Source organism: Pan paniscus, chromosome X (genome assembly GCF_029289425.2).
Source record: "Pan paniscus chromosome X, NHGRI_mPanPan1-v2.0_pri, whole genome shotgun sequence".
NCBI lineage: Eukaryota > Metazoa > Chordata > Mammalia > Primates > Hominidae > Pan > Pan paniscus.
In genome coordinates, this window is record NC_073272.2 from 8557812 (window position 1) to 8571090 (window position 13279).

General features: G+C 42.5%; 1 protein-coding gene across 1 annotated transcript in view; it reads right to left on the reverse strand.

Annotated features, from left to right (window-relative positions):
* The window catches only part of PUDP (pseudouridine 5'-phosphatase), a 186223-nt gene that overhangs the window by 50012 nt on the left and 122932 nt on the right, over positions 1 to 13279 (reverse strand). The gene's annotated exons all lie outside the window — the stretch shown is intronic.

The following is a 13279-nucleotide window of genomic DNA, read 5'->3' on the forward strand; positions in this document are numbered from 1 at the left end:
TTTCGGTGAGACTTGGCATAGAAAAGCACACATGTCATTCAGCAGTCCTGAAAAATGATGACTGAGATTTGGACTGGTTTTCCAGGGAATAAAATTGAGTGACTTTTTAAAAAGTTCTACTCCTAGAATCTGGGATCTAATCAATCCAATATCAACTTCAAGGGAATAGGCCAACAACCAGAGATGAAATTAGAAGAAAAATAATTAGAATAGCAAGCATAGGTTGGTTTTCCATGCTATGATTCTGCAGCAAAGGTGGTAATTTGGGAATACTGATTTGGGGAATCTCTTGTCATGGGAATAAGTTGTCAGCTTTGCTGAGTGTCTCCGGTGAGCTAAAACTGATTAAAACAGAGTGCTGGCCCTGGTATGTAAGCTCTAATCTATACTCCATATCTACCACTAGCCATTTTGAAGGAGGAGAGTTCCCTGATCCACCTCACAGGATGTGCAACAGGCGTGTGGCTCGCCCGCTTGGTCGCTCAAACCCCTGATGGGAGATGGAGCACACAGATGGGCAGGTGCAGGAGCTGGAGTGAGTGTTTTGGGCTCCAGCCCCGCAGTAGTGTCTGAGGAGGGGGGGTGCCTGCAGCTTAAGGTTTACAATGCTCTTTTAGTCTTGCTGTCTGCAAATGGCTTAAGTGTTAACCAGCTCAATAGACCCTCTGCCTTTTCACAAGGGCAGAGGGCCAGTGTGACAGCTTTCTGTATTCCCAGCTTTTGCCCAGTGTCCCAGAAGAATTGGGTCACACACACAGGCTTGAAGGATGAATGTGGGGTTTTACTGAATGGTGGAGGTGGCTCTCAGCAGGATGGATGGGGAGCTGGAAGGGGGAATGGAGTGAGAAGATGATCTTCCCCTGGAGTTTGGTCATCCAGCAGCCAAAATTCCCTCTGACCACCCCCAGTTTAACTCCTGGCATTCACACGTTCCTTCCCTTCTCTCTTTCTCTGCCGTGTCATCTGCCATTTGTCTGCTTGTCTCCTCATCTCCTCATCTGCTTCTGGAGCCTGGGGTTTGGGGTTTATATGGGTACAGGATAGGGGGACATGGCAGGCAAAAAGGCAACTTTTCCCACTTAGGGCCGCGGGTCTCCAGGCTTGAGGGTGGGGCCTTTGCTGGGGAACTGCCTTCTTTACCCAGTATTTCCCTGTCTCCTGTCCATATCAATTTCATGAATGTGTGGTCACAACATGAACCCAGAATTTGGAGGTTGGAAAGTAGGAGTGAATGCACTCAATCTACTAGGGTGCCAATTCGTAGCATCTAATTTGGTAATAATGAATTAGCAATAGAATCTTTTGGTAGGGGCAGACTTGGCGAATCTTCAAATGTAGCAGGATTTTAAAATGAATCGAATACTATCTCTCAGTCAATACAATTACCTCCACCACTCCCCAGTTCCTAATTCAAGGGTTATATTTTCAGTAACTTTATGTATTCAAAACTGTATTAGATGCTAGAAATACAAAGATGAGTAAGACATTATTAATCTCTGTCCCTAAAAAGATGAAAACTAGTGTGGAAGACAGCCAAAAAATTAGAGATTAATCTTATCTAGAAAATTCTAGAAACAGGATGAAGCACAACAGAGGAGTATTTTAGGCAACCTCAAGGCATTTAACCCAACCTGGAGCCTTTAGTTAGGTTAGAATATGGCCAGGAACAGGAAGTCAAGCTTCAACAAATTGCAACACTGCAATAATAACTAACATCACTTTTTAATAGTGTTTTCTAATATGAAATCAAAATCTGCCTTTGGATAACTTTTACTCACTCCCTGGTCTTGTTTCTGTTCTCTGGGATGACACAGAATATATCGAATTCACTCCTACTCCGCTTAGTACTGAGAAGGCAAAAATTAAATAAGGCATTCCAAATTCTTGTCTGTATAGGGGCCAAGGGAAAGCTTCCCCTTCACCCTCTGAAGGTTTGCTGATAACCAACTAACAAAAGGAAGATTCACAGGAGAAAAAGCTTAAATATTTATTTGATCACAGTTGTATATGACATGAGAGCCTTTAGAATGAAGACCCAAAGATACAGGGGAAACCGTCCATTTTTATGCCTAGGTTCAACAAAGTATGGACAGCCATGTAGAAATAGGGTTGGACAAAAAGGGCCTGATCTAAAGCTAATGGACTGAGTGTGGAAACCCAGCCAGGCCTGTCTGTCTAGATTCTTCTTGGCCTGTCTGAGCAGTGCTTCTTCCTTCTGGATGTGGGAAAAATTCACCATATTCCTTAGGTCCCCTCAAAGGCCCCTCTATTCACTCTATTTCAGGAAGGGCGAGAGGACCAATGAATAACCAACTTTCTGGAACGGGGGTCTTAGGACCTACAGTCAAACAAAGTAGGTCAGATCATTTCTTCTTTTGTTTTCTCTTTTCAAGAGGCAGGGTCTGATTCTGTCACCCAGGGTAAAGTGCAGTGGCCTGATCCATGGTTCACCACAGCCTCAAATTCCTGGACTCAAGCAATCTGCCAGTCTCAGCCTCTCAAGTAGGTAGGACTACAGGTGCATGCCAACATACCAGACTAATTTTTTAAAATGTTTGCAGAGATGGAGTCTTGCAATGTTACCCAGGCTGGTCTTAAACTCCTGGGCTCAAGCAATCCTCCTGCCTTGGCCTCCCAAAGTGTTGAAATTACAGATTTGAGCCACCACACCCAATCCAGATAATTTCTGTATGGCCAGTTTTTACACAGGAAGGTAGAGGGAAAATTAGAGTCCGATTTTTAGGTTTTATGGCTGGCTTTGGGGAAAAGGGGTTCTGGTTTCTAGGACCCGTCATGGGGAAGAGGGATTCTAGTTTCTAAGGTGCCTCCAGGGAGAATGGGACTCAGAAACAGGAGGGCAGAAGAAGCTCTGAGAGAAAGTTTTGCTTCTGAGGCTCTTTCAGAAGGATTGCTTGAGCTCAAGAGTTCAAGACCAGCCCGGGTAACATTGCAAGACTCCATCTCTGCAAAAAATTTTTCTAAAAATAGCCTGGTATGTGGCATGTACCTGCAGTCCTAGCTACTTGAGAGGCTGAGGTGGGAGGACTGCTTGAAGCCAGGAGTTTAAGGTGTGGTGAACTTTCTGAGGCTTTGATTTTGGGGTACTGCTTTCTGAGCCTTAGACCTAGAATCAGTATTCAGGTCATGGGGGAAGTTCATATGAGAATCTCTATTTTTTAACTATTAAACTGTGACTCCCACATGGGCCGCTTGGAGATGCTCTCACCGATAGGCCTGTCATACACCTTTGGTGGGTAGGGACAGGAAAAGAGATTGGGTAGCATAAGATAAAGTCCTCCCCACCCCACCCATTTCAATAATGGGATCCACATTTATCATATGCCAATCTGAGACCCTTCCTGAACTTCACAATTCATACAGTGTTAGAGAGTGGTCTATAACTTTCTCTATGACCTCCAGCCCACACGAGGTTCAGTGACCCTAATGCCACGGAGGCCAGGATGCTGTGATTGAGATGATAGCAGGGGTAAGGAGGGTCTTTTCTCTGCTCATGGAGCACTGGAAGGAAGTATCTTTTTGGGTGCTGGACAGTGGGGAGGTCAAGACTGTGGGCAGAGGAACACTGGAGCCAATGTTGGGAATAATTCTCATGCAAGCAAAGACGTGGTGTTTGGCTGGCCACAACCCCAGACCTTGAGACTCCAGTTCCACACGGGTCCAGGATATTGTTTCCATGTACAATATCCATCTGCGAGAATCCAGCACTTTCCACCACCTGCCGTGGTATGGCCGTGGTCCCATGCACCATCACCTTGGGCTTCAACTTCTGCAATGGCCCCCTAATTGATAACCTGGCTCTTGAGTTGACCTTACAGCAAACATTCTTTTTGAAGAAAAGTCACAGGGCTTCACCCCACTGCCCAAAACCCTCCACTATTAGCTGCCACTGCACACAGAGTTGAAGCCTAAGGCATTGCACTTACACATTTTCATGTTATATTATTGCATAGATGTTATTAGTTTCTGAGTAGCCAGGAGAGCATTTTTTCTGAAATTAAACATATCGAATGCACCACATTCTTTAGGTCCCCTCAAAGGCCCTTCTATTCACTCTATTTCGGGAAGGGTGAGGGAACCAGTGAATAAACAAAGGTCCTTGGTTTAAAGGCTGTTATGACCATAAAGTCTGTGTATTTCACAGCCCATGACAGCAGCATCCTGAGATATTATTTATTGTCAAACTTCTCTTCTCAGGCCACACATCCCACTGCAATGGGGAATGGGACTGAGCAAATTGCAAGTTCTTGGTTCTATGTTCCAGTTGCAATCTTGCTTTCAGTTTTCCTGCTGTTAAAACAGCCTTTGCTGGTAGGACTGTGGGAAGTGAGAATAGATTTCATTTTACCTGCTGTGCATCAGCAGAAAAAACAAGTCTTTCTTTTCTCTTGGCAGCTGAGATTTCTCAGAGTTCTTCCTAGAATTGGATGTTATATATGATCTACTTTACTCATGCCCACCTGCATACACACCAAAGCCTGATGAGCGGTGCAAACCCACCCAATGTTTTCCCAAAACAGAAGTAACATGAGCACATGTGGAACTGTCAGAGGTGTTTGAACCAGAGCAACTGCATCTTGAATAGGAGCAGGGTAAAATGAGGCTGAGACCTACTGGGCTGCATTCTCAGATGGTTAAGGCATTCTATGTCACAGGATGAGATAGGAGGTCGGCACAAGATACAGGTCATAAAGACCTTGCTGATAAAACAGGTTGCAGTAAAGAAGCTGGCTAAAACCCACCAAAACCAAGATGGCCACAAGAGTGACCTCTGGTGGTCCTCATTGGTACACTCCCACCAGCACCATGACAGTTTACAAATGCCAAGGCAACGTCAGAAAGTTACCCTATATGGTCTAGAAAGGGGAGGCATGAATAATCCACCCGTTGTTTATCATATTGCCAAGAAATAACCATAAAATGGGCAAGCAGCAGCCCTTGGGGCTGCTCTGTCTATGGAGTAGCCATTCTTTTATTCCTTTACTTTCTTAATAAACTTGCTTTCACTTTATGGACTCGACCTGAATTCTTTCTTGGCGAGATCCAAGAACCCTCTCTTGGGGTCTGGATCTGGACCCCTTTCCAGTAAAAGAACTATTCATTTTATCTTTTGGTCATCACCAAGCAAACACAACTATAAATAAGGAAAATAATATATGATTGTAATTTTACTCATAATCCCAAATGTCTTTCATGACCAGCACACCTTTGGTGTATTGGGTCTAAATCAAAGAAAAATTTGAGGAGTTGAATGAATGAGGTTTTGATATCTTAATGCACTTTGGAGAAAACCAACGGTTGCAAAAAGCTAAAGAAAACGAAAATTCATTGTTTACAGATCAGGCCATGTGTTTTTCATTTCTGCAATGGCGATGTGGTTGATTCCCATGGAACACAATGAGAGTGTGGTCTTCTCCTTTGAGATTGTATTTATTGATAAATGCAAAAATGCTAATGAATGCTAACTTGCTGGTTCTCCATGGCCTTCCTTCCTCCCTCCCTTTCCAAGAAGGGTGTTGTATCTGTCAGAGGCATTTGAACCAGTGTGGCTCCATCTTGAGTGAGGGCTAGGAAAATGAGGCTTGAACTTGCTGGTCGGCATTCCCAGAAAGTTAGGTGTTCCTAGCCTCTAGATGTTTACAGTTAAGGGAATAGATTGATAACGTTCACTAAACAGACCCAGAATTGGGAGTGTCGTGATATCCCGATATCTTGAGAACAGAAGCATTCCTAATTTTGCTTTAAAGATAATAATGTTGATTCTTGAAAAATATAGTAATTAAGAAAATTAATCCTTTATCACAAACCCTTGTAGCTGAGCACATCTCCCCATGACCTTTTTTAATTCTCTATATAAACAAGCACTGTACCTAGGGGTGGGTGTGTTCCTTCTCTTACTTTCTGGAATGCCCTACTCTGTCTATGGAGTCGCTGTACTTTCACCACTTTACTCTTTTAATAAACTTGCTTTCACTTTGCACTGTGGACTTGCCCTGAATTTTCTTGCCCAAGACCTAAGAACCCTCTCTTGGGGTCTGGATCGGGACCCCTTTCCTGTAACATATCCACCTGGTCAATTTAGAAGGCAGCTGTTATGTTTATCAGGATGAAGAAAATAAAACTCTTTTACTTCAAAATGTATTTCTATGATACAGTTTGAGATGGCTGTTCAGAAAGCCAGCAAACAGGAGGAGCCCTGCAAAGCTGTCTTGTATGAGGCGATTTGCGTCTGCAGATAAATTCTGCATGGATGCAGCCAGGCTTTCTCGGAGACCATCCTCCCTCGTCTTACTGTAGGAAAGATGGACAGAGAGTCTGACATCTTTAAAGGTCTGAAAGAAACATTTGCCATCTATTCTCTCTGACGCCTGCTACCCAGGAGGTTTCATCTATATGACAAGACCACCTCTGCTAGCTTGGCCTCTTCTTCTCTTCCTCCCATAGCCTGTGTTGCCACAATGCAAGCCTCCATTCTTCAACCTCAAGATGGTGTGAAAGCTTCTGCACTCCATCCGGGGCATGGGGTTGGGTAATCACCCTATTAGTCACCCTACGATGCTCCCTGTATGCAGGATAGTATATTTGTTTGATTTTTCTCCAACTAATTTTGCCTTTCATGAGTTGATTTTCCAGCAAAACTTCAGAGCAAAAATGAATGTTTTCCCTTGGCCTCTGCAAGGATAATGAATTCAGATGTAACATGAAAAATTTAGGAAAGATTGGGAGAATTTTTTTTTAAAGATCCAGGAATTTATCTTAGGGGAAAAAAAAGGAATAGTATTGGAAGGAGGATGCAGGAAGAATGAGAGAGAGAGAAAGGGAGATTGGGGAAAGTGAGGTGGAAGGAGGGTTTGTGGACGTCTGACATGCTGGAGAGATAGTGGGAATATGAGCTTAAGAGGCTCTAGTGTGTGCCTATTCGAGACACTGGTGAAACAATGGAATTATTTTTTAGAGCTTCTCTGGATATAGAAGATGGTTTCCATTTGAATGGGATGCCACCATGTTGAGCCAGGAAATAAGGCTTTCTTTAAAGGGGCCTCATAGTTCGTCAGCCTTTTGAAAAACTTGCCACTCAGGTGACCATGCTGGGTCTCCACTCAACTATTTAGGTTGGTGCACAAGTAAGTACTTGTGCACCAACCTAACCTTCAGCTCTTTCTCTCCCAAACTGCAATTATTTGTCCATGAGTTAGAGCTGTCCTCAGCACCTCACCTTCGTCCCCTGACTCCCATCTCAGGCAGTTTGGCTGCTCAAACTTATTATCACTGATACCAAAAGGTGAAGACTTCTCATGTCTTCAGCACCCAGGGTAGCAAACTGCAGGACCAGTTTAAATGTTAATAGCATGTCTGTAATACACGCACAACCACATATACCACCATCTTTATGAAGGCTTAAGATGATGTATTCATTTTCCCTGTCATTTCCATAGGAAGCTGCTCTTTGTCACTCGGGGAAGGCCCCAGTTCCCTATCCAAAGTGGCATGAAGGAGATGCTCTAACAAAAAATGAAATGCAATTAGGGAACTGCTGTTCCTGTTTGAATGCTTAACATCAGCCTCATGGCTGGCACTATCCATCCCAAATGCCGGCCAATGTAGCAAAGTGCGTGGGTGATCCCAGTGTCTGAACCCAGCCCAGAGTTGGCTAGCTCATGCCCCCTGTCTATTAGCAATTGGATGTGGGATTACTTCACCACCGTGGACTGGCCACTGAGAGGTGGCCCAGAGCCATTGTGAGAGGCAGCCTGTTGGGTTTTGAGAATGGCTCAGCCAATTCATGCACATGTCTGCTGGAATCGCCAGGGCAGGGGCTTTCTGGCTCTTCTCCTGACCTTCAGCATATATAGAGAGGTCATGAAGACAGAGGAATGCTTGATGAAGCTCTCAGGGTCTTTTTATTGAACCATGGCCAGTATCTTATCTTTTCTAGCTGCAAATGGTATTCCTGCTCAAACACGTGTCCTTTTATTATATAAAAAAGTAATGTGTTGTCTTTTTATTGAAATGGCAAGTGAATGGGAAAGTTATTTTTGCTTTGGAACAAACTGATAGGGAAGAAAAATCATCCCAATGGGCCGCCTCAACTGTTATCTAACTCCTTTGCGACCTGAAAGTAATTGGAAGAAAGGGCTTTTGCTATAGACTAGAGACCCTCAGAGACCAAAATGCATATAGTGTTCACCCCACAAATGCCTTTAATGCACCCCCCCTTAGTTTCTATCACATTGCCATCCCAATTACTCAACACTGCCAGAGAAGATGTGCTCTGTAGAATTGTCATGAACTGTTGGTTAAACCGTGATGCTTTGAAGTGTCAATGGCAAAAGTTTGTTGTTGCAGATTTGCTCAAAACTATGCACATGAAACTTCTGTGGGTGGGCTCTCAGGTTTATCATTAATCATGTCTTAGTGATTTATTATTATGGATATGAGTATGTCATATCCATATGCGTATGTCAAAACTATAGCTATAAATGCAGATGTGCATATTGGTTTTGAGGATGGAACCAGCAATGGTTGGGTATGATTTCTGAGGACATTCGCTGGAATGTTGCACTCACAAAATGCCTGTAATCCTACCTCGATTTCTGAGACTTGCTGTAAACTCATAAAAGCAAGTGAAGGATAGACTACTACCTAATTTTCAGAACAATATAGTATGGCTGATTTTATGCAAAATTAATTACAGCATTACAGACTGAATTGTTCTTTGCCCAAGTGGTTTTCTCATCCACCTGCAAAGTCACTTCATCCCTTGCCATTGTCAGCATCCTTGGGCTTTATCAGTATCATTCAAACCACTTCATCCTCATCATTAACAAACTGGACTGTGGGCACCCTCTCGGCCAGGTCGGTACTTTCCTCTGCCTTCCTTCTGCTGGTACTGAGATAAAGGAGGAACTCTGTCTTCTACCTTAAGAATCCATACTGAAGGAAGGGCATGGTCCGAAGTCCACAGCTGTTTTAACCATGCCAAGAGAAGTCCTGAGGGCAAAGGTGATGCAGCACGTGATGATCTCAGAGCCCTTCTGTATGTGTTTGAGATGTCTGAGCTTACCAATATTGCATGAAGTACATCCTGTTTCTCAGGCTCTGGATTCATGAAACAGAGCTGGGAAAATGGAGCTCTGGAAATGACTAAGACTTGATTTAAAGGTTAAATTAAAACTAGGAGTACAGCAAGGGTAAGATTTCCCATGGTAGCTACATGATGGGCTAAATGTATCCTCAAGTTTCCTCTGTAGAGGTTGGTCCCATTTTTAATCACAAAGGGATTCACAGGTCCAGTCAATAAGGCGATGGAAGCAGTCAAGACCAAAGCATATTAGGACGTGAGAATCACTATGGAGCACATGCGTATGATTCTGGCCCCCACTGCCAGAATCCCTGGGTTCAAAATTTGACACTGCCAGGAACTGCTCATGTGAAGAATTACAGCAATGCCCTGGGCTTCTATTGCTTTCTCTCTGAAATGAGGGTATTTAGAGCATGCTATTGTTTCTGGAACATTACATATAAGTAAAGGAGGGATTTCCTCTTCTGGCCAAGAAGGAATAACATAGACTGGCTTAACTCTCGTACCTGAAACAACCAGAAAAACAAACAAAATATATGAAAGAGTGGTTTCATGACTCTGGAAATAAGGCAATGAAGGACAGTGCTCCCTGAGAGCCAGGAAACTAACAAGGTGAACACCATGTTTGACACAGCTGACTGCCTTGACAGGGCTGTAGGGCACACAAACCACTCTGGGGAAAGAACCATCTGAAATAGAGAAAATAGTGCATGGTGCTCACACAGGGCTGGAAAGAGTGCCTGTTTCCACCAGCCAGACTGAAAAAAACCTTGTAATTCATGAGCCATTTGGCTAGACTACTCAGAAAGGTCTTGTGTGAATAGTGGGGAATATTTAGCTCCAGGCTGAGTCCTGCTCTGAATCTCCCTAATGATTCACAATAGCAAGGCTCCAATGTTGCCAATTGTCTCCAAGTAACTTAACCCAAACTGAGCAGATCGCTCAAAAATATTTGCAGGAATATAAAAATATCTGGCGTCTTAAAAAGAAGATTCACAGTGTTTGGCATCCAATCAAAAATGTCTAGGCATGCAAAGAAGCAGGAAAAAATGATACATAATATAAAAAACTCATCAACAGACACTGACTCAGAATGGATGCATATGTGAGATCATGTTTTTGGTCTCAAGATTTTGCTGTTTGTTTGCTTCTCGAAGTCTCGTGGTTTTAGGTTTTACATACAGGTCTATGATCTATCTTGAGTAACATTAGGATGCATGTATGTTTATTTGTATGTATTATTTGTAGGCATAAACCAAAGTTCATTTTTTTTCGCATATGAATATCCAGTTGTTCCAGCACCATTTGCTGAAAAGACTATCCTTTTTTCACTGAATTGTTTTGTACCTTTGCCAAAATCAGTTGTGCATATATATGTGAGTCTATGCTGTTCCATTGATCTACTTGTCTATCTTTATGCCAATACCACACTCTCTTGATTACTGCAGCTTTCTAACACAGCTTGAAATCAAATAGCATTTGTCTTTCAACTTTGTTCTATTTTTCAAAGTTAAACATCTTAACATTATTAAGTCTTCCAACGTACACCCAATGTATATCTCCCCATTTATTTATGTCTCCTTTTATTTCTCTCAAGAATTTTTTGTAGTTCTCAGAGTACAGGTCTTATACATATCTTCTCAAATTTATTTAGAAATATTTCATATTTCTGAAGCTACTGAAAATAGTATTGATTCTTCATTGCTAGTATATAAAATAGTACATGATTTTTGTATATTGAGCTTGTGTCCTGTCACTTTGCTAAACTCAATTAATAATAGTTCTAGTAGCTTTTTTGTATATTCAATTGGATTTTTGATTATGTTGTCTAGGCATAAAGGTGGCTTTACCACCTCTTTTCTAATCTGAGTGTCTTCTGTTTATTTTTATTTTATTACTGCACTGGTTCTGATCTCTTGTAAAACGTTGAATAGAATGGTGAGAGTTGGCATTTCTATTTTGTTCTTAAACTTAAAGAAAAGTATTAAGTTTTTACCATTAACAAGAATTTTAAATTTTTAGTAGATGCCCTTTATCAGGTTGGTTGAAGGAGTTCCTTTCAATTCTTAGTCTGCTGTAGGGTTTTAATAAGGGCTGGAGTTTGGGTTTTTAAAAAATGCTTTTTCTACATCTACTAAGATGATCACATTGTTTTTTTGTTTTTGTTTTTTCGTCTTTTTTAGTTTGACAATATTCAATATTGTGGGTAACACTGATAGGTCTTCAAATGTTTTGAAACAATATTATGTTTCAAATTACTTTTTACTTCTGTGACATAACCTAGCCTTCTCTCTCTTTTTTTTTTTTTTTTTTTTTTTTGAGACAGAGTCTTGCTCTGTCGCCCAGGCTGGAGTGCAGTGGTGCGATCTCAGCTCACTGCAAGGTCCGCCTTCCGGGTTCACGCCATTCTCCTACCTCAGCCTCCCAAGTAACTGGGACTACAGGCGCTCGCCACCTCGCCCAGCTAACTTTTTTTTTTTTTTTTTTTTTTTTTTTTTTTTAGTAGAGACGGGGTTTCACCGTGTTAGCCAGGATGGTCTCGATCTCCTGACCTCGTGATCTGCCCACCTTGGTTTCCCAAAGTGCTGGGATTACAGGCGTGAGCCACTGCACCTGGCCGACATAACCTAGCCTTCTTTGTCTGAGTGTGTGTGCATGATTAAATAGATCACAGTATCACATTCTGCCAGGACCCACATGGCTGCAATGTATTCTTTTACTAGCAGAGTAGCACCTGAATCTTAGCAACGCCTCAGAGGTGATGGAACTGAACAGGAGTGAATCTGCCCAGGCATGAACGGCTCCCTTACAAAACAGTGTGATTGCAGTTTGTGTTCTCGGGTGTAATTACCTAGGAGGATTTCTTCAGTCTTCCATAAGGAGGAAGACAGTGTTCCCCACTACTCAGAGAACTGTTGTAGGTGTTCTTCCTGCTTTTTGAAAAACTGAGAGCTGTGGCCAGCCTGTCAGAGCACGTCCTCTTCTCTCGGGCATATTCAGGATGTGCTTACTGGTCTGTTCACCCTGATAGAAGTTACTCTTCTCTGTCTGCTATATAGATTAACACCACTCACTGGAACTTCCATTTCCCAAAATTCCAATTCTGTCTTAAAGTCTTTTCTAAGCATGGCTTCTCTCTACATATTTGGTGCACCCTTCAGTGATTACAAAGATACTCCAAGGTCCTGCCATGATACTGAACAAAATTCAGATGTAGCAAAAGTAATCAAGGTAGGCAGCAAAGGGTTATCATTGTGGGGATGTAGTACAACCTCCCAACTGTGAAGCCTTGCACACATCACTGCATATATCTCTGCTTGACTTTTCTGAACCTGAATTACTCGGTGAACAGGGTACCTTGCAGTTTGAATGACCCTCAAGCTCTCAGAACTTCTCCAACTTTAAAGCGCCCTATTCTAAGAGAGAACTGTATTTGTTAACCCCAAGGGAGACAAGCTTGTCATTTCAGCCTTCCCCTTATTTAAAAAAGGTAATTTGTGCTGATTCTCCAGTACAAAGCACTTAAGTCAATTCATCATAGAAAGACTGTTAGGTGTAAAGTGATAAATATACTATGTCAACTTTGAACATTTATTTAGCACTTTTCACTGTAAAAACTTCAGATTTCACAGGTCAGCAAAGAGAGGCTTTTGTTTAATTGTTTTGCATCATCAGATATCAGTCTGCAGGGTAGGGGACATATCATTTAGGGAAACATGAAAGGGAAGGTAGGCACACCTCATTTTACAGAAATTTCTGCTGAAGCCCTAAATTAGTGTGTTGGTCTCCCCCATAAGCCTTCTGGCTTTTAGAGAACAGAGACTGCTTATTCTTATATTAAACTGGGGAAGGTGTTCTATAATGCATAACCTCTCAGAACTATAAATGTGTATTGTTTCTCTTTATCTCGACCTTCCAAAGGCCCCAGCAGCCTGCCCAAGGCTTCACTATCCTTGCAACAATCATGGCACGGTAGTGATGGGAAGAAAAGCTGCAGGCTCAGTGCTCCTTACCTACAGGGAATGGTGCTGATTCCTGTTGCAAAGCAGACCCATTATCAGAGGCCCATCAAGTCACAACATTCCCTTCCCTGCTGTCTCTTGGGCCTGCAATGACAAAGACATGGCAGAAACGCCACTATCCCTGCTCCTCTGCTTTGGCCAGATGCCACTGATGGAT